At 45.7% G+C, this 24142-nt stretch overlaps 1 protein-coding gene across 14 annotated transcripts in view; it reads right to left on the minus strand.

Moving 5' to 3' along the window:
• LOC129557840 (E3 SUMO-protein ligase NSE2-like) overlaps window positions 1–24142 on the minus strand; it is a 127239-nt gene that overhangs the window by 30237 nt on the left and 72860 nt on the right. For 2 of the 14 annotated variants that reach the window (XR_016039391.1, XR_016039387.1), the window contains exon 3: window positions 8527–8942. The exons of 10 other annotated variants lie outside the window; for them this stretch is intronic. The gene's annotated coding sequence lies outside the window, so the exon portion shown is untranslated. Of the gene's footprint in view, window positions 1–8526; window positions 8943–9958; window positions 13064–24142 lie in introns of all 14 variants that reach the window. 2 more of the 14 variants (XR_016039385.1, XR_016039383.1) reach the window with 2 other exon arrangements.

Below are 24142 nucleotides of genomic sequence, written 5' to 3' on the forward strand. Positions count from 1 at the left end.
CAATAAAATTCCCCAGGAAACCACAAGTAGGCTTTTGTCTAATTCCTTCCAATTCATTTCATGTGCAAAGAACTACAGCCACAATCTGGTCTGGCCTAGGTTTAGCCTACAAACCCCAACGCTCTGCCTAGCCCTTGGGTCTCAAACCTCAGTGTGGCTGTCTGCAGCCCAGCCAGATAAACAGGCTTAAGTGGAAAGGCAACATCTTTAGTTCTGGCAGAGAACTCTGAACAGTGGGGCCTGGGACAGGCTTGGGACAAAGTCTGAGTGTTTTGCTAAAGCTCCTCAGGGCCCCACTAGGCACTCACACATGTTGTTGTCAAATCCCTCTCCCCCAGTCCCTCTCCATCAGTCGGTTCTGCAGCCCTCTGGGTTCATTCTAACTCAGGCAAGTTTCACCAGCATTCCTAGATTAGAGAGTCCTGGCAGCTTTTGGAGGTGAAGGAACTGGTCAAATGGGTTGGGAACCTGCTATTCCTTGAGGTGCCTGGACCCAGAAGCCCTGTCTGTAGCCACCAGTGGGGGGAGTCTGAGCCCTGCGGGTCATCATCCACCAACTTACTATGACTGATCATGGTTTTCAAAGTTGGCCATGCAGCATCTGCCATCCTGCACACTCTTCTGTGCCACCATCATGCCACCCCCCCCATCAAAAGGTGGGGTGTGTTTCACCACCCACCCCTTTGAAGCCAGGAGCCTTGGGGACTGCTTTGACTACTAGAACACAGTGGAAGCAATGCTATGCCATGCTCAGACACAGTCCTTAACTGGCCTGGGGGCCTTGCTTTCTGCCTCTTGGATGCCAGCCACTTTGTAAGAAGCTCATCTACACCCTGAGACCACTCTGCTGTGAGCAGCCCAAAACCCACTTTGCAGGATGAACTGCCCAGTGGAGAGAGAGAGGCCAAGGACCACTGAGCCAACATACGTAGGAACATGGAAGATTACAGAATTTGGGGGCTCCCCTGGTAGTCCAGTGGATAAGACTACCCTGCTCCCAATGCAGGGAGTCTGGGATCCTTCCCTGGTCAGAGAACTAGATCTCACATGTCGTATTCCGTGTGCCACAAGTAACACTCTAAATTAAATATATATGTTTTAAGGCTACAGGGTTTTAACTTAATATCTTTGATTTTGTACTTGTATCTCTTTTATGCTCAAAATCTTGAATCCTAATGACAAATGACATAATCAGTTACGTGCTTTATAGGTACCTTTAGAAGGTACCTATAATCATTTCAATGCCTATATTGTCAGTAGAACATTGACAGTGTGATCTTGAAAAGGAAACTTTTGGTTCTTCTTGCCTTTATGATATATTCTTTATTTAGGAATATCCCTGTGCATTGTAGCTTCTACCTTCTATCCCCTCAAGAGGCCAGTAGAAACCTTCCAGTTCTGACAACAAGAAATGCCCCCAGATGGAGCCAAATATCCACTGGGGAAGGGCGTAATTACCTTAGGCTAAAGACTGTTCGTGGGATACACAGTCAAAACACTGAGTTTAACATCTTTTCAAGTTAGATTCTTTTCTCTCTGTGACTATGTCACCAACTTGGTATATAGTTAGGATTGTTTATTTCAGTGGTTTTCAGGTTTTAGAGACTGCTTTTTACTCAAAAGTTTTTAGACTTGTGAGTCGGACACGACTGAGCGACTGAACTGAACTGAACTGAACTGAAATTGGAAAAGACTGACCCTGATGCTGGGAAAGACAGAAGGTAAAAGGAGAAGAGGCTGGGAGAGGATGAGATGGTTAGATAGCATCACCGACCCAAAGGACGTGAGTCTGAGCAAACTCCAAACTTTAATTTTGTTTCTTAATCATGTAATAAAACATAATACTGAGTAGCTGGTACTGCCAAAGAAGTCTCAGTTTCATCCCTCCATCCTGTTCCCTCCCTCTGCGATAACCATTTTCATTAGTTTGGGGGTTATCCTTTCATTCTCTGAAAATATATTTGTGTTTATACATGTTTATATATATATATATATTTACTAATATTTATTACCCTGTTTATTATACAAAAGTTGCCATACTATAAACACTGTTGTGTATATCTAAAATCAAGGACTTCATCTGCAGTAACTGGGGTGTCTGAGTGACTATTACACGCAAAGTTCTGTTGAAGGCACTAAGAATGTCTGCCCTCAAAGATAATAAAGACCACTGTAAGACATGACTCAACGCTAAGTTTTCAAGGTCTCCAGTCCTATGGCTGACTTCTCCCATGTGACTGAGGGCCATCCTAAATTTGATTTCTGATGAAGGCGTTATCTCAGGGGATAATGTATCTGCCAAGAAGCCTTCATGTCACCAAGAATGAGATGTACTTGATAAGGAAATAATGGGTGGGGCAGTTTGCTTGAGACAAAGTTCCTTTAGAGAATGCTCCTTGACCTGCCTGGGATGTGTTCATAAAATGCCTCAAGTGAGGTTTAAGCAAGTACTGTAGAAATGAGTGTAGGAGTGAGATAGACCCAAACCTCTGCCTTTTACCTTTGTTGGTAATTGGAGTCTATTAAATGAAGCATTAAGAAACCTCAGCATCAAATTTAGCCACTTGACCCATCTTCCTTAACTGTCAAAATATCTATGGGTAAAACTTACACATGAATACAGTTGTTCCTTTTTATTATAAAAAGCTTCCAAATTAAGACATATAGACTACAGGGCATTATGAGTCATCACCCAGTTTCAACAACCATCAGCATTTTGCCACACTTGTTTCATCCAGCCGACCTATTTTTTCAAAAGTATTTTAAAGCAAACTCCACGTAGTAAGTTATCTCAATTTTTTTTAAAGTACACTAAAAAAAAAAAAGTAGGTGGGGTTTGACAGAGCATTTTCTCACATAACTGCAATGTTATTATCACACCTATTAAACAATAAGATGAATTTGTTATTACCCAATATCATTCCTAAGTTTATATTTTTCTGGTTATCTTAAACAAAAACAAACAGAAAAAAGATCCCAATGACTGTGTTTACTGTTAGTTCAAAATCAGGGACTAAACAAAGTCTGCCCATTGTATCTGGGGAACCTGCTATGGGACATGAACTGATCAGGCATGACCCAAAGCACTCTGGGTGGCTGAGAACAAACCAGCAAGTATCAGGATAGCCTGACTCCTGGTTGGTTTGACCCCAGGTCCTCAGGGTTGTTGAAAACATCTGTGTTCCCTTCAGATTTCTCCAAGGTGAACATTCTCAATTCGTTCCGTTGTTCCTCTGTGACTTGGATTCTCCTCTTATAATACTATAGATGGCTAATGTCTCTGGTAGACATATTACAAGGAGTTGCTAAGCTCAATTACTAAGCCTCAAATCAGCACTGATGTCCCTATTATGTGTCAAATCGCTTTGTCTCCGACTCTGTGACCCCATGGACTGTATCCTGCCAGGCTTCTCTGTCCACAGAATCCTTCAGGGGATCTTCCCAACCAACCCAGGGATCGAACCAGGTCTCACGCATTGCAGGCGGATTCTTTACCATCTGAGCCACCAGAGAAGCCCTGGCAAAGGTTAACTTCAAGTTTTTTCCTAGGCAGGCATTTTTAACAGGCTCCTCTGTCCATGGGATTCTCCAGGCAAGAATACTGGAGTGGGTTGCCATTTCCTTCTCCAGGTGATCTTCCCAACCCAGGTATCCCAAATCTACATTGCAGGCAGATTCTTTACCATCTGGGCTACCAGGAAAGCCCATTTTAACAAGCTAGCTGTTTTTAATTGCATATGTAAAAACAACTGGTTTTGCAGTTTCAAAGGAAAAAAAAATATTTCATTTTAACCAATTTTCTCCAGAGTCTAAAGAATATCATGGCCATTCTGTATAAAGACAGCCAATGACTTGATGGTTGGGTGCTACGATCTCCAGTTCAGTATTATTTGAAAATTCCAGAGCTCAGCCAATAACTCAAAGCTTCGCTTGATTCTTCTCGTTGGAACATAAGACATATTGATTCTAACCACCCTCTGGTACCTCCCCAAAAGCCTGTTTAAATACTTCATCATTTGTGAATATCCAGGTGCCCACCCAACAGAGTACAGTTAAGAGTTAAGGGCTTGCATTCTTCTGCAAGTTTCAGAAGCACTGTATTAGGATTGGACACACAACTCTGCACCCACACTTTCCAAGTTCAAATTCAAAGTCTGCCGAATATGAGCTGGGAGACGTGAGCAAATTAATCTCTTATTTCTCCATTTGTTTCTCTATACAATGGGAGTGGTGGTAACACCTACCTCACTAGGTTGTTGTAAAGATTAAGTAAATCATCTCATGTAAAGCTCAGGACATGGTGCCTGACACAATAAGTGTTACGTGTGTTTGCTATTGTTACTAAATATTCTGCCTCCACCAGGTAGAGCTAAACCTTGGAGCAAGTTGTCCAGCTAGACTATATCAGCAATGCCTCATCCCTCAATTGGTGATTACAGTGGAACCGACTATAGGAATACTGTGAAAATTAAGAGAGGACGCATGCATGCGTGCTAGGTCACTTCAGTCGCGTACGACTCTTTGGGACCCTATGCACTGTAGCCCGCCAGGCTCCTCTGTCCATGGAATTCTCCAGGCAAATACAGGAGTGGGTTGCATGCCTTCCTCCAGGGGATCTTCCAGACTCAGGGATCGAACCCGCATCTCTGTCTCCTGCATTAGCAGGCGGGTTCTCTACTACTAGAACCATCTGGGATGCCCCGAAAATTAAAAAGAGACAATTCACCAAAACCTGAAAGAACCGTGTCTGGTACATATTAAGCACTCAATAAATATTAGCTATTATTAATTTTATCCCTTCACACTTAGTACAAAAACCAAGCTAGAAGGTCCGGTGTGTCAGAAATAGTGGCATCTTTTTGTTTTCAATAAATCAACTTGATTTCATCTCCAGTTTCACACTGCCTCAGTCATTCTCAGAGTTTCTGTTCCCTGAGTCCTCCAGAGTTTGTGCCAGGGATCTGAGATCTTACACAATGCTCAGGTTTCCAGAGGGTCCCACCAGTCACCAGCACCCCCAGATCTCCCTCAGATGTCCATTATCTCGGGCCAGGTGGGCTCTGCCACTTCTGTGCCCACACCTGGAACCCAAAGTCGTGGCCGAGCCCATGGGTCCCTGCCTACGATCACATCTCTTGGTTCACAATTTCCAGCCACAGCCTTGGGACTCACAGACTTTTCTCTTACCTCCTGTCCGAGCCTCTGGAAATCTCTTCTAAAACCAGAGGAAAGGGACCTCCCCGGTGGTCCAGTGCAGAAGGATCTGCCTTGCCATGCCAGGGGTGTGGGTTCTGCCTCTGATGGGGGAACTAAGATCCCACAGGCTGAGGAGCAACTAAGCCCACAGGCTCCAACTACCTGTGTCCCACAACTAGAAAGTCCATGCGCCCCCATGAAAAGAGCCCGCAGGAGGCACCGAAGAGCCCACCTGCCACAACTAAGACCCACTGCAGTCAAATAATGAAAAAAAAAGGAAATCCAGAGGAAAATCATTTTATTCTCAAATCCTGTTCACCTTCATGGACTTTGGAAACGAGGGTTTGGGCACAAGTCTTTGCAGCGACAGAGAAGCCCAGGGCCTGCTACACACTTGTGTGGGAGGAAGAAAGACAAGTAGAGGGAGACATTCTACATCCCCATCTCACGAGCTCTCCATCCCCTGAATCCACAAACGTGAACAATCACACATAAGTTCCCTCACAGTCACCAAATAAACACTGATCAGGTGCCAGGCACTGTGCAAGGCGCTGGAAGAGATAAGAAGCCAATCTAGACATGAACCCCACCCTCAAAGACTCACAAGCAGTGGAGACTGCCCAGGGGACATCAGGCAATGGCAGCAGTTATTTTTGGTTGTCATAACTGGAGGGGATGGTACCACTGGCATCTACTGGGTAGAGGCAGAAATGCTGCTAAATAGCCTATAATGCACAGGTCAGTCCCGACAGCAAAGACTGATCCGGCCCAAAATGTCAATAGTGACAAGGGGAGAGCAGGAAAACTACCAGCAAGGTAGAAGGAAGTGCTAGAGGCTCATTCGGCAAAGTCCACCAGAGGGACACTATAGTCAGAAGGAGAATTCCTGAGAGGTTTCCGTCATAGCAGGATATGATCTGGGATAAGGAGGAGCGGAGACTTGAGTTCATAGCCCTTTTCCACGCAATTTCAGACAGCAGTGGTCTAGAAAACATGCGGAGACCTAACAAGAGCCAGCTCCATCCAGCCTGGCAAATGGAGCTACAGCTGGCCACTGAGGGCCCGCCATGGGGCTGGAGACGGAGTTGCCCTTCACTACCAGGCTCTGTGGTGCTGTTACCACCCCAGGGATCAGTGACCAGGACAGTTAGGTGAGGTCCCTGGTGACTCTCCATCCTGGCCTCACAGCATGTCTCCCCAGGAATGCCGACAGCTCCAGGAAGGGAAGGGCCCAGACAGGGGTTTTGTTTTTTAACTCCAAAAGTTAAAAAATAACAACAAAAAAAAGATACTCACATTATCCCCATTTCACAGATGTGGAAACTGAGGCACGAAGAGGTTAAGTATCTTATCTGGAGTCACATGTCATTGAAAGGGAAAGCCTGCTCCAGTGATAACTCTCTGGTTCAGAACCCTAAAGTAACTTCACGAATCTTGACCTTTCGGGCAGTGTGCACACTTTCGTATTGGCCACGGGGTCCTCTGTGACTCAGGCTCTGCCTCCCGCTGCATTTACCACTACCCGTGCTCCCCTCTGACCCACCCCAGAGGCTCCCATAGCTATTCAAAGGTGCCGGTGGGTCTCGCTGCTCTTTGTTCAAGCTTTTTTCCTTCCCCAAGACCCTTCCCCATCCACTCTGTCTGGCAGACACATCTCCCAAGGTTCAACTTAAAGGACACCTCTGCCATGAAGCCTTTCCAGAGTGATCTTGCTCCCACCTCTCGGAGAACTGACTTCCTCCTCATGCTTTGCTGATGCCTGGTCCTGTTTGTCACCAGGGGTGAGGGCAGGGACAGAATGTGCTCTATGGAGATTATCACTGTGTGGGCTGTGGCTTGACTGATTCATGCGGCCTGGAAAGGAGGTTTCTCAGTGTCTTGGAGGTGTTGGCCATCATGGTTAGGGTGAAGTTAATGTCCCTTAGTGTAAAGAAGAGTTCATGGATGGTCAGCTGATATCCTTGGGCTGTGCAAGGGGTGGGGGGCAGCCTCAGAGCCTGGGGAGTGGCTGCCCTGAGACCATGGGGAGCTCAGGGGAGGTGGGAAGAACTAGCTGCAGTCCTCTGGGTTCTAAATTCCTTGTGGGGTCTTCCCTCATGGTCCAGTGGCTAAGACTGAGCCTCCAATGCAAGGGGCCTGGGTTCAATGCCTGGTCTAGGAACTAAGATTCCACATGCTACACGTAAAGACTAAAGGTCCCATATGCCACAACTAAGACTGGAGAAGCAAAATGAAGAAATATTCAAAATAAGGATATAAACTCCTTGAATCCTCTAGAGTCTTGTGAGACTAGAACCTGTCCAAGATGCAGTGGGACATACCATATGGGACACCCGTGTTAAGTCCCTTCAGTCATGTCTGACTCTTTTCAACCCTACAGTCTTTTCAACCCAGGACTGTAGCCTGCCAGGCTTCTCTATCTGTGTCATTGTTCTCCAGGCAAGAACAATGGAGTGGGCTGCCATGCCCTACTCCAGGTAATCTTCCCACCTCAAGGATTGAACCCAGGTCTCTTAAGTTTCCTATGTTAGCAGGCGTATTCTATACCATTAGTGCCACCTGGGAAATACAATGGGATGTCCAGACCCCCACACAACTCCCCTGCCACACACTACCTTCCCAGCCCATCTTTCCCCTGAACCCCTCAGGGGCTGGGGGTGGTGAAGGCATGCAGGAGAGGTGTTGCAAGAGACTGAATCAGTCTGGAAAAAAAAATGGCATCTTTCTTGACCATGGGATCAGGTTGGTCTCAGATTTTTCTCAGCGGGTTCTTCCTTCAAATGTTTATAGTAGCAACTCCTTTTAGCACTCCAAGTCCTTGCCACACGCCTCGAGGAATTTATCCTATTCTGAAACACATCATAATCCTTACAAACTACTGTACTTTCAAAGGCACGTGCCTTTGCCCCATCCTCTCACATTCTTAGAGCCATCCACACGATTAGTCTTTGCATTCCCTGCACTTAGCACAGATCCTGCTCCCTGGGTGGTGCTTCACATGTCTTGATGAGAAGCGCACACACAATGCTGTATATTATTACTATGGGCAAGGGAACTAAATGAAAGTCTGATGGATATAAAAGGGGGATAAACACGATGCTGCTGATACATCTGTTTTCACCCTCCTTCCGTCTCCCTTTGTTTCTTTGGAATTTCCTTTCCTTCTCCCCTGCGTACTTCAACTCATGCTTCAGAACTCTGCCCACGTCGCCCACTCCAGGAACTCTTCCCTCATCTCAGCCTGCAGCAGACTAAGACACCTTCCAGGAATTTTTAGACCATCTCCCACTATGGAACACAGACTCATAAAGGTCTCTTTATGTATCTTACCTCCTCCACTAGGAGGCCAGCTCCTTGAAGGCAGGGTCTGAGTTCTTTGTGATACTTAGCACTGCAACATACATGTCCATTCAGATTCAACTCATGCTTTTTGAATGCCAACCAGGTATCCAGGCACGGGTGTCACATTGACAAACTACCCCTGTGGTAGCCAGTCTCCAAGATGGCTCCAATGGTCCTTATTTCCTGGTATTCACACCTTCGTATGGTTTCCTCCCAAGTGAATTGAGACTGGCCTGTGTGACCGACAGAGCGTGGCAGGAGGATGTGGGACTCTGATGCCCTGGAGTTAGATTTGATCATAGAGGCCTTTTCAGCTTCCTTCATGGTCTCCTGGATTGTAGGCTCTAGGGGAAGCCAGCTGCCACGTCAGGAAGGCAGTCAGCACCAGCCTGACAAATGTTCACCTGGAGAGGAAGCAACAACAGCAGCCACCGTCAGCCACGTGGGCGGGCCACCTTGGGGATGGGTCCTCCAGGCTCTGTTAGGCCCTCAGATGACGATAACCCCGCTGGCATCTGAGGTTCAACCTTATGAGAGATCCTGAGTTGACCTGCCCTCCCATGCTGAGCTTAGTCTCTCAGTCGTATCAGACTCTTTGTGAGCCCCTCTCAAATTCCCAATCCACAGATACCATGATTCTCACTGTTTAAACCACTAAGTCTTGGGGCAATTTATTTTAACACAATAAATAACTGATAGAATCCTGTTGTCAGGAAGTTTACATTCTATTTGTTGTTTAGTCGCTGAGTCAAGTCCACCTTTTTTTGTGACCCCATGCACTGTAGCCCACCAGGCTCCTTTGCACATGGGATTTCCCAGACAAGAATACTGGAGTGGGCTGCCGTTTCCTTCGCCACGGAATCTTCCCGACCCAGATATCGAAGCTGTGTCTCCTGCATTGGCAGGTGGGATCTTCACCACTGAGCCACCTGGGAAGCTCCCTTACACTCTAGTGGAAGAGATTAAGTGAATAGAATTCATTTGTTCATTTACTCAATCCAGACATTGCTGGGGTGCTGGGATTACAGTGGCAAACAAGACGCTGAACAAAGTCCCTGCTTTCCTGAAGCTGATGGTCTCTTGTAGATAGAAATGAGAATAAACAAGTAAATTCTACAAAATACTAGGTCAGGGTGCTAAGACTAAACAAAAACTGAGCAAGCTTGATGAGAGGGAGGGAATTACAATTTAGACTATTTTGCACTAAACATTTTCCATCTTTATCTCAACCCTTAAATCTTTCAAAGTAGGTAGTTTATCCCTATTTTACAGATGAGCAAACTGAAGATCAGAAAAGTTGAATGAGGAGGCTGATGTCACACAGCTGATAATGGGTTCACCCAGAGTGTAACCCAGGCTGAATCCAGGGCTCTTTGCAGGCCCCAGACTGACCTCTGTGGACTTCCCTTTCCGCACTCACCCTTCAGCGCAGCAGGGCTGAGCATCAGTCAGGCGCTTGTAATGCCGTGGTGGCAGGAGGGCAGGGAAACGGTCTTCAGATAGGATGGCCACAAGTTGGAGATGAGCCTAACCCTCCCTCCACTTTTTCTAACTCTGGACAACACCGCAGTGCTCTCAGCTCCACCAGCAGGCTAGGGATATCCATCCAGTCCCCTCCATCTCAGCTGCTCTAGCTGTTTGGAGGTGGCACCCACCCCCTCAGGCTGCTTCCTGCCCACTTCCCTTCCTGCTCTTCAGACCAAGATCTCACCCTGTCTACTCTTGCATTCATCCTCACTCTCCTGGCGCCTCTCTATTTTTTTTTCCCCTCCTTTTCTTGTGCCATGACCACTAGAGGGAGCTATACTAATATACTATACTGGCTGCTCATTATGTGCCAAGCTTCGTATTCTCTGTGCTTCTTGGGCTTGGTTTCATTGAATGCTCATGACAACACTTTGTAGAAGTCCCATTATTTTCCTCGTTGAGGTTAAGGCTCAAGGTCATTCAGCTAGTAGGTGGCACTATATTGGCTGCTCATTATGTGCCAAGCTTCGTATTCTCTGTGCTTCTTGGGCTTGGTTTCATTGCATGCTCATGACAACACTTTGTAGAAGTCCCATTATTTTCCTCGTTGAGGTTAAGGCTCAAGGTCATTCAGCTAGTAGGTGGCAGAGTTGGGATTCGATCCCACGTCTCTTTGAATTCAGACTTCGTTCTTTGGCTAAGTACACCCACTGGGTTGGAAGAGCTCTAAAAATGGGTGATTTTTTTGCATTTAATATTAATTGCATGTAATATTCTTTATAATTCTTATTAAATAATGGCTCATTTGAAAAACATTTATTAAGGGCCTACTGTGTGTTAAGCCCTGTGCTGTGATCGAGTCAGCTGTGGGTTATCATGGAAGCATGGAGGGATGCTGAGTAGACCGGCAAGTCAGGGCGGCCACTGGACGATGCTAAGCTGAGCCCTGACAGTCTTCGAAATGCCAGGCAGCAGACAGAAGGAACAACATGAGCAAAGTCAGGGAGAGGGGACTGAGAAGGACTTGTTTCAACATGTGATTGGCGCTTACAGGAAGTGTTAGGGAAGGGCAACGGGATTAAGAGATGACCAGTGCTAGATCAGTGCTAAGGGAAAGGATCTGCTCTCTATCCGGAAAGTGATGGAGCATGATTTAAGGGTTTTAGATAAGGTACTGATATAATCAGACTTGCAAAATAGCACTATTTCAGCAGTGGTATGATGATAAGGGGAAGACCAATTAGGGAGGATACTGCAATGGTTTGGGCAAGAGATGATGACTAGAGAAAAGACAGCAGTGGAAGAATGGTGGGAGAGGTTTACGAGAAGACTAGTTAAGACCTGGCAACTGCTTGGGTGTGGGGGCAGTGAAAAAGGAAGGCAGGGAGACTGAGTCATCCAGGTTCCTGGTTTGGGTGAGTGGGTGGACGGTGGTATCACGGGCTGAGACGGGAACCAGGAGGAGGTGCGGGTTTAGGAAAGAGATGCTGACATCTTATTATCCCCAGGCTCCTTAGGGCCATCCTCATTTCAGATGCAGTAAGGAGACACAAAAGGCTGATGTGATTTGCTCAGATCCACACGGCCACCCTCATGTCAGAGTGAGACTCACACCTAGCTCTATTTATGGAAAAATTAGTCCCCCAGGCCTCAGCAGATTGGCTTTGCAAGGAATGTAAGGAGAGCTCAGCGCGGAGTAACATGTGGCAGAGCAAACATTTACCTACATCAATTCACCACTTTATATTCATTCATTCACTTGACAGGTTTACTGAGCAGCTCCCATGTGCCATGCCTGTAGGGGTGCAGTGGGAAATGTAACAGGCAAGAACCCTACCCCATCCTACCACATCGAGCCTGAAGTCTACTTGGGGAGACAGGAAACGCAAATAAGTAAACCCATACATAATAAACTGTCAAGGCAAAAATGAGAAAGAGACTATGGGTTTTATTTTGGGCAGAGTAGTTGAGAAAGGATTTTCTAAGGCATGGTATTTGATCAGATCTGATCAAGATCTGAGTGATGAGGGGAAATCATGCAAATGTGGGGTAAGTGGGTTCCCAGCAGAGGAAATGTCAAGTGTAAAGGCCCTGAGGCAGGAACAAGCTTGGACACTCAAAGGATCATATGCCTGTGTTCCAAGAAAAGAGTAAGGAAGAGAGTAAGGTAGGAAGTAAAACTGGAGGCAAGGGGCCAAAACCTGTAGGGCTTGTTAAACATGATCAATAGTCTGGATTTATTCTAGTATGACAAGAAACTCTTTGGGGACTGGAGCTGAGCTGTGACATCATCTATCCATTTTTTTTTTTTAAGTAAATAATTTACTTTTTCCATTCCTGGGTCACATTATTCTTTTTTTTTTTAATTTATTTTTAACTGAAGGACAATTGCTTTTGCTGAATTTTGCTGTTTTCTGTCAAACCTCAACATGAGTCAGCCATAGGTATACATATATCAGCCATGCTGCTGCTGCTGCTGCTGCTGCTGCTAAGTCACTTCAGTCGTGTCCGACTCTGTGTGACCCCACAGACGGAAGCCCAGCAGGCTCCCCTGTCCCTGGGATTCTCCAGGCAAGAACACTGGAGTGGGTTGCCATTTCCTCCTCCAGGAGATCTTCCCGACCCAGGGATGGAACCCGCATCTCTCTCATCTCCTGCATTGGCAGGAGGATTCTTTACCACTAGCCCCACCTGGGAGTGATGATGAACATCTTTTCATATTCCTGCTTATCATCTATATAACCTCTTCCGTGAAATCTTTATGATTTTTGCTCATTTTCTGTTCTATTTTCTAACTATTTTTACTGTTCATTTTTGAAAGTTCTTTATATATTCTAGACACAAGCTTTTTGTCAGATAAATGACTTGCAAATATTTTCTCCCAGGGTGCAGCTTGTCTTTTCATCTGAATAGGTCTTTCACAGAGCGAACTCTTTTAACTTCGATGAGGTCCGATTGATCAGTTTTTCCTCTTAAGGACTGTGCTTTTTAGTGTCAAGTCCAAGAATTCTTTGCTTAGCTCTGGAGCCCGTAAATTTTCTCTTGTGGTTGTCTTGGACTGTGGAAGAGCAAACCAATGAAATAAATGTAGGGTTGCTGGGTAGACCTGAGGGCCCACTTGAGATTCAAGGGTGGGGGGCAAAGGAGTAGGAAAGGAGAGAGGCTTCACGGTCCTTTCCACTCCCTGGAGGGTGCACTATGGGGAGAAGTTCCTTCCCCTTCTAGCGTGACTGACATGGGCAGAGTAGAGTCATCTTGGCAACATGACTTGAGGCCTGGCTTCTCCCTTCCCTAAGGATGCTCAGAGACTCCGAAAGGACCTAGTTCCTTTTCTTTTCCCAGAACTTTATCCACAAAAATGCACTTTCACTGCATCATCATGATTGACTTCTCACAACAACTCTGTAAGGAAGACATTATTATCCCCTTTTATGAAGATACAACTGAGACCCAGAGAAGGGCTGGGACTAGACACGAATCTCCTGGGATCAAGAGGAATGATTATTTTTCTCTACCAGCTGACTCTGGATTTCTACTGCTAATTATTGCTTGAGGGCAGTGGTTCTCAACCATCAAAGGATGTTTTATGGGCTCCCAGGACCCCCAAGACATTTTTCAGAGGGTCTTCAAGGTCAAAGCTATTTCCTTAAGAAAACCACAACATTAATTGCCTTTTTGCTGTGTGGACATTTGAGCTAATGGTACAAAAGCAAAGGGGGGCAAAACTGCTGGTACCTTAGCACGAATCAAAGCAGTGGCGCCAACTATACTGGTTGTCATTGTATCCTTCATCCCCAAGCACTCACAGAGGAAAAAACAGCCAGTTTCCCACTAAAGTGTGATTGAATGGGAACTACACAGAAAGCATTTCTGCTGTGTACCAAAGTAAGGTGGTTATCTTATGCAAAAGACAGTCCTCCACAAATATTTGAGTTGCAAGATAAACTGTTCTCTCTTTTCTCCTTCCATGGAATGCAATTCTGTACCTGAGAGAATGCCTAACAAGGTACAGTTATTCAGATGTAGGTATCTGGCAGACATTTTCTTAACAAATAAACAAAGTAACCCTGTCACACAAAAGAAAGCAACTGACAATTTCTGTTGCTGATAAAACTTGAGCTTTTGAGTGAAAATTAGAATGGGGGGGGCGGGGAATTCACTTGCCACTAAGAGCAGCATGACAGCTTTCCAATACTTAAAAGACTTTACTGATGATATCAGCAGTGGCCCCATGAACTGCAGCCTGCCAAGCTCCCCTGCCCATGGGATTTTGCAGGCAGGAGTACTGGAGTGGGTTGCCATTTTCTTTTTCCAGGTAATATTAATAGATGTGATTTTTCGATTATTTCATAAGGAAATGTGCTTTCATCTAGAGAAGCGGTATAAATCAATACACTAATAGCTTCCCAGAGACCAGTGCACAACAGTACAGATCAGCACTGGTCAAAGATCAATAAGTTTTAATACAACAGAGTATGAACATTTCATGGTTACAATTTCAGATTTCACATGGCAACTAATCTTTAGGAAACTTCCTCTTTTCAAGTTTTGTGGGTATCAAAGAGGAACAGCCACAGTTATTTGAAAAGGCTGTTAAAACACTCCTCCCTTTTCCTACTGCCTAGATGTGAGGGGTTGCACATCCACATGTACTGGAACTAAAAAAAACTGGAAGAGACGAAATGCTGAGGTTGACCAGCAGCCTTCCATTAAGCCAGAGAACGTAGTAGACAGCAGAGTCCCAGTCAGCCCTGGGCCTTCATCTGCAGCTCTTGTCTGGAGGCCTCAGGCAGTCTCCTCAATCTCTTAACCACTCCCTCCCCAGGCTGGGGGTCCAACCCTGCTGACCTCAGCAAACCTCTAACGTTTCCCAGGGATGAGGATCAGCCTTCTTTAATCTCTACCGGCTCCCAGGGGACGTCTCCAAACTTCTGTCTCGGGATAGGGGTCCCAGGGCCCCCATGCTCCCTCCTGCTTCCATGGTCCTGTGACCAAGCAGACCTACCTACCCTCCAATACATCTAACACCCAGTGGGGAAGTCTGAGCTTGAGGACTTGCCAAATCTCTACCTACAACTCCCAAAGTGGGTTCCGAGCCCCCTTTCATTTTGGACTCACCTCCCATCAGGGATGGGAAGATGAAGTTTGTTGGAGACAATTTAAAAAACAAACAACAATAACAACAACCTCTTTTACATTAAAGATGTAAAAATGTAAAATGAACTTTATGTTAAATTTTAATCTTCAATAAATATTTTTAAAATTACTCATCTTTAATTCTTCAATTGCTGAAAATATCGATAGGTACAACCCATGTAAACAAAAGCTCTTTTAGGTATTCAACAATTTTTAAGAATGTTGAATAAGGGGGCTAAACAATAAGAGAACTGTTTTAGTTGTTCTAGGCCAACACCTATTAGCCGCTCTGACCAAGGGGTGCGTTATTCAGCCTGAGCATCCTTTTCTAGATTATTCTCTGACCCCAGGCTTCAACCTGACCCTGAGGTAAGGGACTTTATTTCAGAGGACTCTATTTCTGAGCAGGCTAACAGGAGTCCCAGGGTTCCAATAACGGCCCACACCCTTTCTGTCTCCCTTTTCCTGTTTTTATCCTACGGAAAGAGAAAATGGGCCTTGAAGCAAGCAGAACTTGGTCTCAGTGTCAGCCCTGCTTTTAGCCAACAAGGGGACCCTAGGCCAAGTCTCTTAATTCTCTGGTCTCCATAAGGTAAGGAATAACAGTGCCCACTTTTCCTTACTAAGATTGTCTTGAGGATAAGACAAAGTAATGAAGACGTCTGGAGAGTGTTAACAAATATAAGTGATGACCACTTTCCAACAAAGAGCTGTCATATAGATTCAAGACTATTCACTGAATATTTACCAAAAAGGTGCCCTAACACAGGCCTTGAATGTGAAAACAATAATGCACAGTTCCGCCCTGCATCCTGCATCTTCCAGTCTAGCGAGGAAGATGAGCAGAAACAATAGTGAGACAGCTGGAGGAGGCAGACGGCCACTGACGTCTTAACCTGTATTTGCCTAAAAGCACCCACTCCTGCTTCTTGCTGCCTTGTGACTCCTCCTCCTTCAGACAAATGAACAGGGCTTCATCTCTGTCTCAACACAGGGATGATACAGACCTAGAGAGAAAGGTTCTGAGTGTTTGGTCAAAAGCCTATGCTTGTGGAGACTGGAGGCTTAGAAATCCAGAGTGAGACAGGGTAAGGCTTCTTCCTCCTCCTCGGAGCCTGTTAGGGTACGCTGAAGGGGGATGTCAGTGGAGCCCATGGAGCCCGTGGAGCCCAAAGTGAAAGCTCTCAACCGAGAGGGACCATGTAGAAGAGCCAGGGTTCTAGACCCAGCTGTCTTATCCCGGCACGCAGTATCCAGCATCAGAAGCAGGGGGCTCCTAGAAACCTGAGCAGCCTCTTCAGCCTGTCCGCCCTCTGTTCCTCTGAGCATCGTGGACGGCCAGTGCTGGGGACCAATACTCTTTGTCCTTCTCCTTGGCCTCTGAACTTACTAGCAACCAGCATATTCTGTTAATCAGCAAAATGGCACCCGTGTATGCCCTCAAGACTTTACTCAACTGCAATCTGACTAATCATGAAGACAACTCTCTTTAAAATTTATTTTTGGCTGCGCTGGGTCTTCACTGCTACACGTGTGAGCAGGGGCTACTCTCTAGTTGTGGTGGCTTCTCGTGTTGTGGAGCATGAACTCTAGGGCATGCAGGCTCAGTTGTTGTGGCTCACAGGCTTAGCTGCCCTGCAGTATGTGGGATCCTCCCAGCCCAGGGATCGAGCCCATGCCCCCTGCACTGGCAGGCGGATTCTCAACCACTGGATTGCCAGGGAAGTCCAAGAGATGACCCTCCTCTAATGGTGGAAGGCTCCCAGGAGTTGAGGGTACAAGGACAAGCATCATAGGCTGATGCCTGGGTGACACCAAATGGAACCAGCCCAAGTTCTCCCTCTGTTTCCAGTGGGATAAAAGCTCAAACAGAAATGGGCAGGGAGCAGCGAGAGTACAGAGGAAGTGATTCATTCTTCCAGGCCTTCCTGGGCAGGAAGCGAGCGGGAGGAAGAGGGTCAGGGAAGGCTTCACAGAAGAGGTGACATTTGAACTGGGTGTGGGTGCTGGACTTCTGAAAATCAGCCACCAGTATAGCCTCACAGGCCTCAGCCTGTCCACTCCAGGAAGACGAGACTGTTTTCTGGGAAAGAGGAGCCCACAGAGTAGGAACCAGAAGTCTGAAGGAGAGCCAGCAGACACCAGATCTTTGGAAAATGCTCTGCGGCTTTTTTGGAGCATACGTATTGCCCTATTTCCGTAGGTATCCACTAACATATGGTGACTGACACTCTCTGCGATGGGTCCTAGGATGGGGAAGGCATGACAGCACCGTAGCAGGACCATGGATGATTTACTGGATGCTCAATATACATCAGGCACTATGCTCCAGTCCTTAAAGGGAAAGGGCGTCACTGCCCCTTCCCCTTCCATCCCCCCCACTGGCAAGAATGAGGACACTACTATGAACTATTTGGGGCCACATAAATGAGGGGACACCCTAGGGATGGCAAAACAGGTGACTCTGTGGAGCAGAGCCACTATTCCAACTGCAAGTTTTACCTGAGAGAAAAATAAACTTCCATTATGTCAAGTGGAGTCTCTTACCTACAATATATCTCTACATCTTAACGTATTATAGCCTAACAAATACAGGGGAAGAAAACCTTGACCAAATGCATAATAAATAAGTATAAATACATATTATAATAAGTGCAGTGAAAAAGCACATATAGAATATTTCCTGAGGGAATATAATTGAGGGGAAGGCTCCTAATTGTGACTCAAGGAAAGCTTTTGTCTTACTCCAGACTACTGTAACAAAACATCAAGAGATCGGGTGGCTTAACCAACCAGAATTGCTTTCTTACAGTTCCAGAGTCAGGGAAGTTCACAATCAAGGTACTGGCAGATTCGTAGCCTGATGAGGGCCCTCGTGACCTCGTGAGTGCATGCTAAGTCACTTCAGTTGGGTCCGACTCTTTGTGACCCTGTGGACCGCAGCCCACCTGACTCCTCCATCCATGGGATTCTCCAGGCAAGAATACTGGAGTGGGTTTCCTTGCCCTCCTCCAGGGGATCTTCCCGACCCAGGGATCAAACCTGGGTCTCTTAAGTCTCCTGCATTACCAGGCAGGCTCTTTACCACTAGCGCCACCTGGGAAGATGCTCTCATTATGTCGTCTAAACCTAATTACATCCCAAAGGCTCCACCCCCAAATAGCACTACCTTGTGGGTTAGGGCTTCAAGATATGAGTTTGGGGAGTAGGGGACACAAATATTCATTCATAGCAGTTGCTCTGGGAAATGGATTTTGCTGAAACCAGTGGCATGGGTAGGGTGTGATCAGGGAAGAAGAGCAAGGAGAGAGCATCTGTGAAGATTGTGAGCCACAGAGAATTGGCCACGTGAGCAGAGCCCTCGATGCCAACCCTGCAGTCCATTCCCCCATCTCACAGTCCTGTCCCCACCTGTGGGGGATGTGCCTGGGCACCTTAGAACTCAGGAGGTAGCACAGCTGATTCCAGCCCAGATACCTCTTGAAAGGATGGCTGAGGTGCCTCTAGGGAGATCTGAAGGGCAAATACAAACCTTCTTCCAGGAGGGAGCCCCGTGTCCAGCCAAGAAGCTGAACCTGCAGCTGGGGCCCAGGAGCAAGTGTGAGCCCGGGAGGAAAAGGAAGCTGGGGGGCTCAAAGTGGGAGAGACCCAAGAATGGGTCAGGAGGTGAGGAGACAGGTATGCAAACTGAGGCTCTGAGGCTGACCTCAGACGTGACCCGGCTAGACATAAGGCTGGTTTGTACCAGGCTGGTTTGTATCGATGTGTGGACGGAGCTGTGGGCTCACTGCCACTTCTAAGTCTGTGCCAGACACAAAGGCAAATACTCTTAGTACAGAGTCTCACCTCATCCTTACACACTGAACTTATGAGGTGGGCCTTGCCTCCATTTTACAAATGAAGAGACTGAGGTTCAGAGACAAGGGAACTGTCCAAAGTCACTGAGGGGGTTGTGGGCCCTGGGGTGAGGGTCTGACCTCCCTCCCCAGCCCCACCCCAACCCAAGGCCATGCAGGGGAACCAACCTGGGTAGGAGAGGACCTGGGCAGAGTGTTGCAAACTCTTGGCCTAGTAACCAAAGATGGGCTGCAGCTGCGTTGGATTTCTCTGGGCAATGATTTAAACAAACAACTCAGGGACTTGCCTGGTGGTCGAGTGGTTAAGAATCTGCCTTGCAATACAAGGGACATGGGTTTGATCCCTGATCAGGGAACTAACAATCCACGTGCAACTAAAACTGCATACAATGAAAGATCCCATGTGCCACAACTAAGAACCGACACAGTCAAATAAATATTAAAAAATAAATACTGAAAGCGAAGTCTGTGGACAGCAAACGGGCTGCATTTGTCATAATCTCCCTCATTTATCCTCTTGTGCATTGGCTGTCTGGTCCCAAAGTCAGTAGAGTGTTACTGTGGCTTCCTTTCTAGGAAAACCTTTCTTTAGCACCAGAAGCCAGTTGAGCAAGCTTTCCTGAGCCCTTCTCCAGTCACTCTGGGATACATCAGAGACTGGGAGCCTGAGTACTGATCTAAACTACTAGATGAGTCAGTTTAGTGCCACCTAAAATGTGCAGACCTTCCTCCTATCCAAGATGATAACATGTGTAGGCAAGGACCCTGTTTGTAAACTAGCCATGACATGCACCCTGCAAACAAGAATGACCGAAAGGGCTGAGTTTTTCCTGGCGTTCTTCAGGAACAGGAGGCAATGAACATTTTCTAGAGCTAGAACGCAGAAGGCGGGCAACCGGGATGTGTTGAGATAGAAGGTTCAAGAAAGTGGGTGGAGAATCCCTCTCTGTGTCTTCTTCTTGTACTTCGCCAGGCTTGCTAGCTCCCTGGTGGCCAAGCACTTGGGTTTCCCATTGTAGACCCAATCTGTTTGTACTGAAGTTCAACTCAATACCACCATCAGGTCCACAGTTTCCTTTGCAAAGCTTTGGCCTCTGAACCCCTGGGGCGTTTGGAGGCACAATCTGCAGACCCCATCTTGTGATCCAGGGGTAGCAACCACCTAGCTCACATGACAGCTGAAGAACTCTGAGTTCTTCTGGTTGCAAGAGTCCATGGGCAAGGGGAGTAATTTTCCTGAACTCAAAATAGCTGTGTGTTAACTAGATGAACACAATTACTAGATGAAAGCAATTACTTTTTTCTAGATGAAAGCAATTATTTTAAAAATAAATGTAAGTAAATAAATTTTAAGTTGTCCATGGTATGTCTACTAAAAAGCTATAATTGAAGGTTTTATGTACCATAAATGCCTTTAAAATTAAAGTTTAGCAAAAACAAAAGATGGGATAGAGGACTGGGGTCACTGAGAAGAAAGACAGAACTCGCCTCTGTTAATTTGGGCTTATGATGAGGGAGCATTTAGCCTTAACCCAAGACTCACCCCTTGAAAACTACTAGTTCAAGCTCCAACGAAATAGGCAGGAAGGGCTGGGGCTTCTGGGCTTATGAAATTTCATCTCACTTGAACAATAACAGTAAAGTGAAGCATGATTTGCCCTGGGTCATAGTCTAATTGCCTCTGAGTAAGCAGGTCCTGACCATGCTGTTTTTCAAAATCTCGAACCTGTTTCCCTGTGTCTCTCTTCAATTTCCTCTTCTATAACATGTATTTATATCCTGCCTGTTCTAAGCTGACAAGAACAATCACTAGCATTATCTGCTTCCTCTGATATCCTGGTGTAACTCACCTTCTTCCCACGGTTTTTTTTTTTTTTTTTCCTCTCTCCTTGCCATCAAACTATCTTATTATGACGAAGGGAGGACAAGGATGACACCTTTGGACTCTATTAAACAAACAAAAACAAAGCTATTTGGTCCTGAGTACCTGTAAGGACCTTAGTAAATTCATTCGTATGTTCATCCCATTAAGAACTAACTCAGAGGCGACTATGTATGCCAGGTAATAGGAATGAAGTGGAAAACAATCTGTAGTCACTTTCCCTGAAGTAACTCACACACTAGTGGAACATACAAAAACAAATACTCCAGGTATTTATGAAGGAGGGTGGTGTGAATAAGTTTGACTGTTAGCGCTAGTTTTAGTTAAAGAAGAGGGCTGATTTATGTTGATCTGATTGAAGCTGTCAAGACATTCTCACTACTAACAGTAATGTATTAAGGACCCTCTAAAGGCAAAGCAACACTTTGATATACAGTCATGATTTTCCCAGAGATCACCAGAGCCTTCAGTTTTAGCTCTAGGGATGTGATCTTTGTTTGATTTCTTCTACTAACACTAGTCGCAAAGAGTTGGGCATGACTGAGCAACTGAACTGACTGACTGACTGACTGACACTAGAACTAACACCCAAAAAAGATGTTCTCTTCACTACAGGGGACTGGAATGCAAACTTAGGAGGTCAAGGGCTGCCTGGAGTAACAGGCAAATTTGGCCTTGGAGTACAAAATGAAGTAGGTCAAAGGCTAACAGAGTTTTGCCAAGAGAACGCACTGGTCATAGCAAACACCCTCTTCCAACAACACAAGAGAAGACTCTACACATGGACATCACCAGATGGTCAACACTGAAATCAGACTGATTATATTCTTTGCAGCCAAAGATGGAGAAGCTCTATACAGTCAGCAAAAACAAGACCGGGAGCTGACTGTGGCTCAGATCATGAACTCCTTATTGCCAAATTCGGACTTAAATTGAAGAAAGTAGGGAAAAACCACTAATTTGATTCAGGTATGACCTAAATCAAGTCCCTTATGATTATACAGTGGAAGTGACAAATATATTCAAGGGATTAGATCTGATAGAGTGCCTGAAGAACTATGGATGGAGGTTTCTGATGTTCTACAGGAGGCAGTGATCAGGACCATCCACCCCCCACCCAAAATGCAAAAAAGCAAAATGTTTGTCTGACAAGGCCTTACAAATATCTGGGAAGAGAGAAGCTAGAGGCAAAGGAGAAAAGGAAAGATAAACCCATTTGAATGCAGAATTCCAAAGAACAGCAAGGAGAGATAAGAAAGTCTTCCTCAGTGATCAAAGAAACAGGAAATAATAAAATGGGAAAGACTAGAGATCTCTTTAAGAAAATCAGAGATGCCAAGGGAACATTTCATGCAAAGATGGGCTCAATAAAAGACAGAAATGGTAGGGACCTAACAGAAGGAGAAGATATTAAGACGAGGTGGCAAGAATACACAGAAGAACCGTACAAAAAGATCTTCATGACCTAGATAACCACAATGGGGTGATCATTCACCTAGAGCCAGACATCCTGGAATGTGAAGTCAAGTGGGCCCTAGGAAGCATCACTATGAACAAAGCTAGTGAAGGTGATGGAATTCCAGTTGAGCTATTTCAAATCCTAAAAGATGATGCTCTGAAAGAGCTGTACTCAATATGCCAGCAAACTTGGAAAATTCAGCAGTGGCCACAGGACTGGAAAGGTCAATGTTCATTCCAATCCCAAAGAAAGGCAATGCCAAAGAATGCTCAAATTACTGCACAATTGCACTCATCTCACACGCTAGTAAAGTAATGCTCAAAATTCTCCAAGCCAGGTTTCAACAGTATGTGAACCGTCAACTTCCAGATTTCAAGCTGGTTTTAGAAAAGGCAGGGGAACCAGAGATCAAATGGCCAGCATCCTCTGGATCATCAAAAAAGCAAGAGAGTTCTAGGAAAAAACATATACTTTTGCTTTATTGACTACGCCAAAGGCTTTGACTGTGTGGATCACAACAAACTGTGGAAAATTCAAGAGATGGGAATACCAGACCACCTGACCTGCCTCCTGAGAAATCGGTATGCAGGTCAAGAAGCATCTGGTCCCATCACTTCATGAAAAATAGATGGGGAAAGAATGGAAACAGTGACAGACTTTATTTTCTTGGGCTCTAAGATCACTGCAGATGGTGACTGCAGCCATAAAATTAAAAGATGCTTGCTCCTTGGAAGTAAAGCAATGACCAACCCAGACAGAATATTAAAAAGCAGAGACATTACTTTGCCAGCAAAGGTCCATCCAGTCAAGGCTATGGTTTTTCCAGTGGTCATGTATGGATGTGAGTTGGACTATAAAGACAGTTGAGCACAGAAGAATTGATGCTTTTGAACTGTGGTATTGGAGAAGACTCTTGAGAGTCTCTTGGACTGCAAGGAGATCCAACCAGTTAATCCTAAAGGAAATCAGTCCTGAATATTTGTTGGAAGGACTGATGCTGAAGCTGAAACTCCAATCCTTTGGTCACTGAAGTACTGACTCATTGGAAAAGATCCTGATGCTGGGAAAGATTGAAGGCGGGAGGAGAAGGGGAGGACAGAGGATGAGATAGTTGGATGGCATCACCGACACGATGAGCATGAGTTTGAATAGGCTCTGGGAGATGGACAGGGAAGCCTGGCATGCTGCGGTCTGTGGGTTCTCAGAGTCGGACATGACTGAGCGCCTGAACTGAACTAATACTAGAAGGAAGAGTTTGTTGTTGTTCAGTCACTAAGTTGTGTCTGACTCTTTTGTGACCCCCATGGACTGTAGCCCACCAGGCTCCTCTCTCCATGGGATTTCCCAAAGAATAATACTGGAATGGGTCACCATTTCCTCCTCGAGGAGATATTCCCAACCCAGCGATCAAACTCGAGTCTCCTGCATTGGCAGGCTGATTCTTTACCACTGAGACACCAGGGAAGCCCTAGGAGGAAATGAGAGTAATAAAACTACAGTAAAGTTAGAAATAGGAAATAGAAAAAGGAGTACATCAAGGCTGTATATTGTCACCCTGCTTATTTAACTTACATGCAGAGTATATCATGAGGAACGCTGGGCTGGAAGAAGCACAAGCTAGAATCAAGATTGCTGGGAGAAATATCAATAACCTCAGATATGCAGATGGTGTTCTGTGGTGTTGGAGAAGACTCTTGAGAGTCCCTTGGACTGCAAGGAGATCCAACCAGTTCATTCTAAAGGAGATCAGTCCTGGGTGTTCATTTGAAGGAGTGATGTTGAAGCTGAAACTCCAATACTTTG

The sequence above is a fragment of the Moschus berezovskii genome, chromosome 16 (genome assembly GCF_049115385.1).
Source record: "Moschus berezovskii isolate FMDL1 chromosome 16, NW_MosBer_1.0, whole genome shotgun sequence".
NCBI classification, from domain to species: Eukaryota; Metazoa; Chordata; class Mammalia; order Artiodactyla; family Moschidae; genus Moschus; species Moschus berezovskii.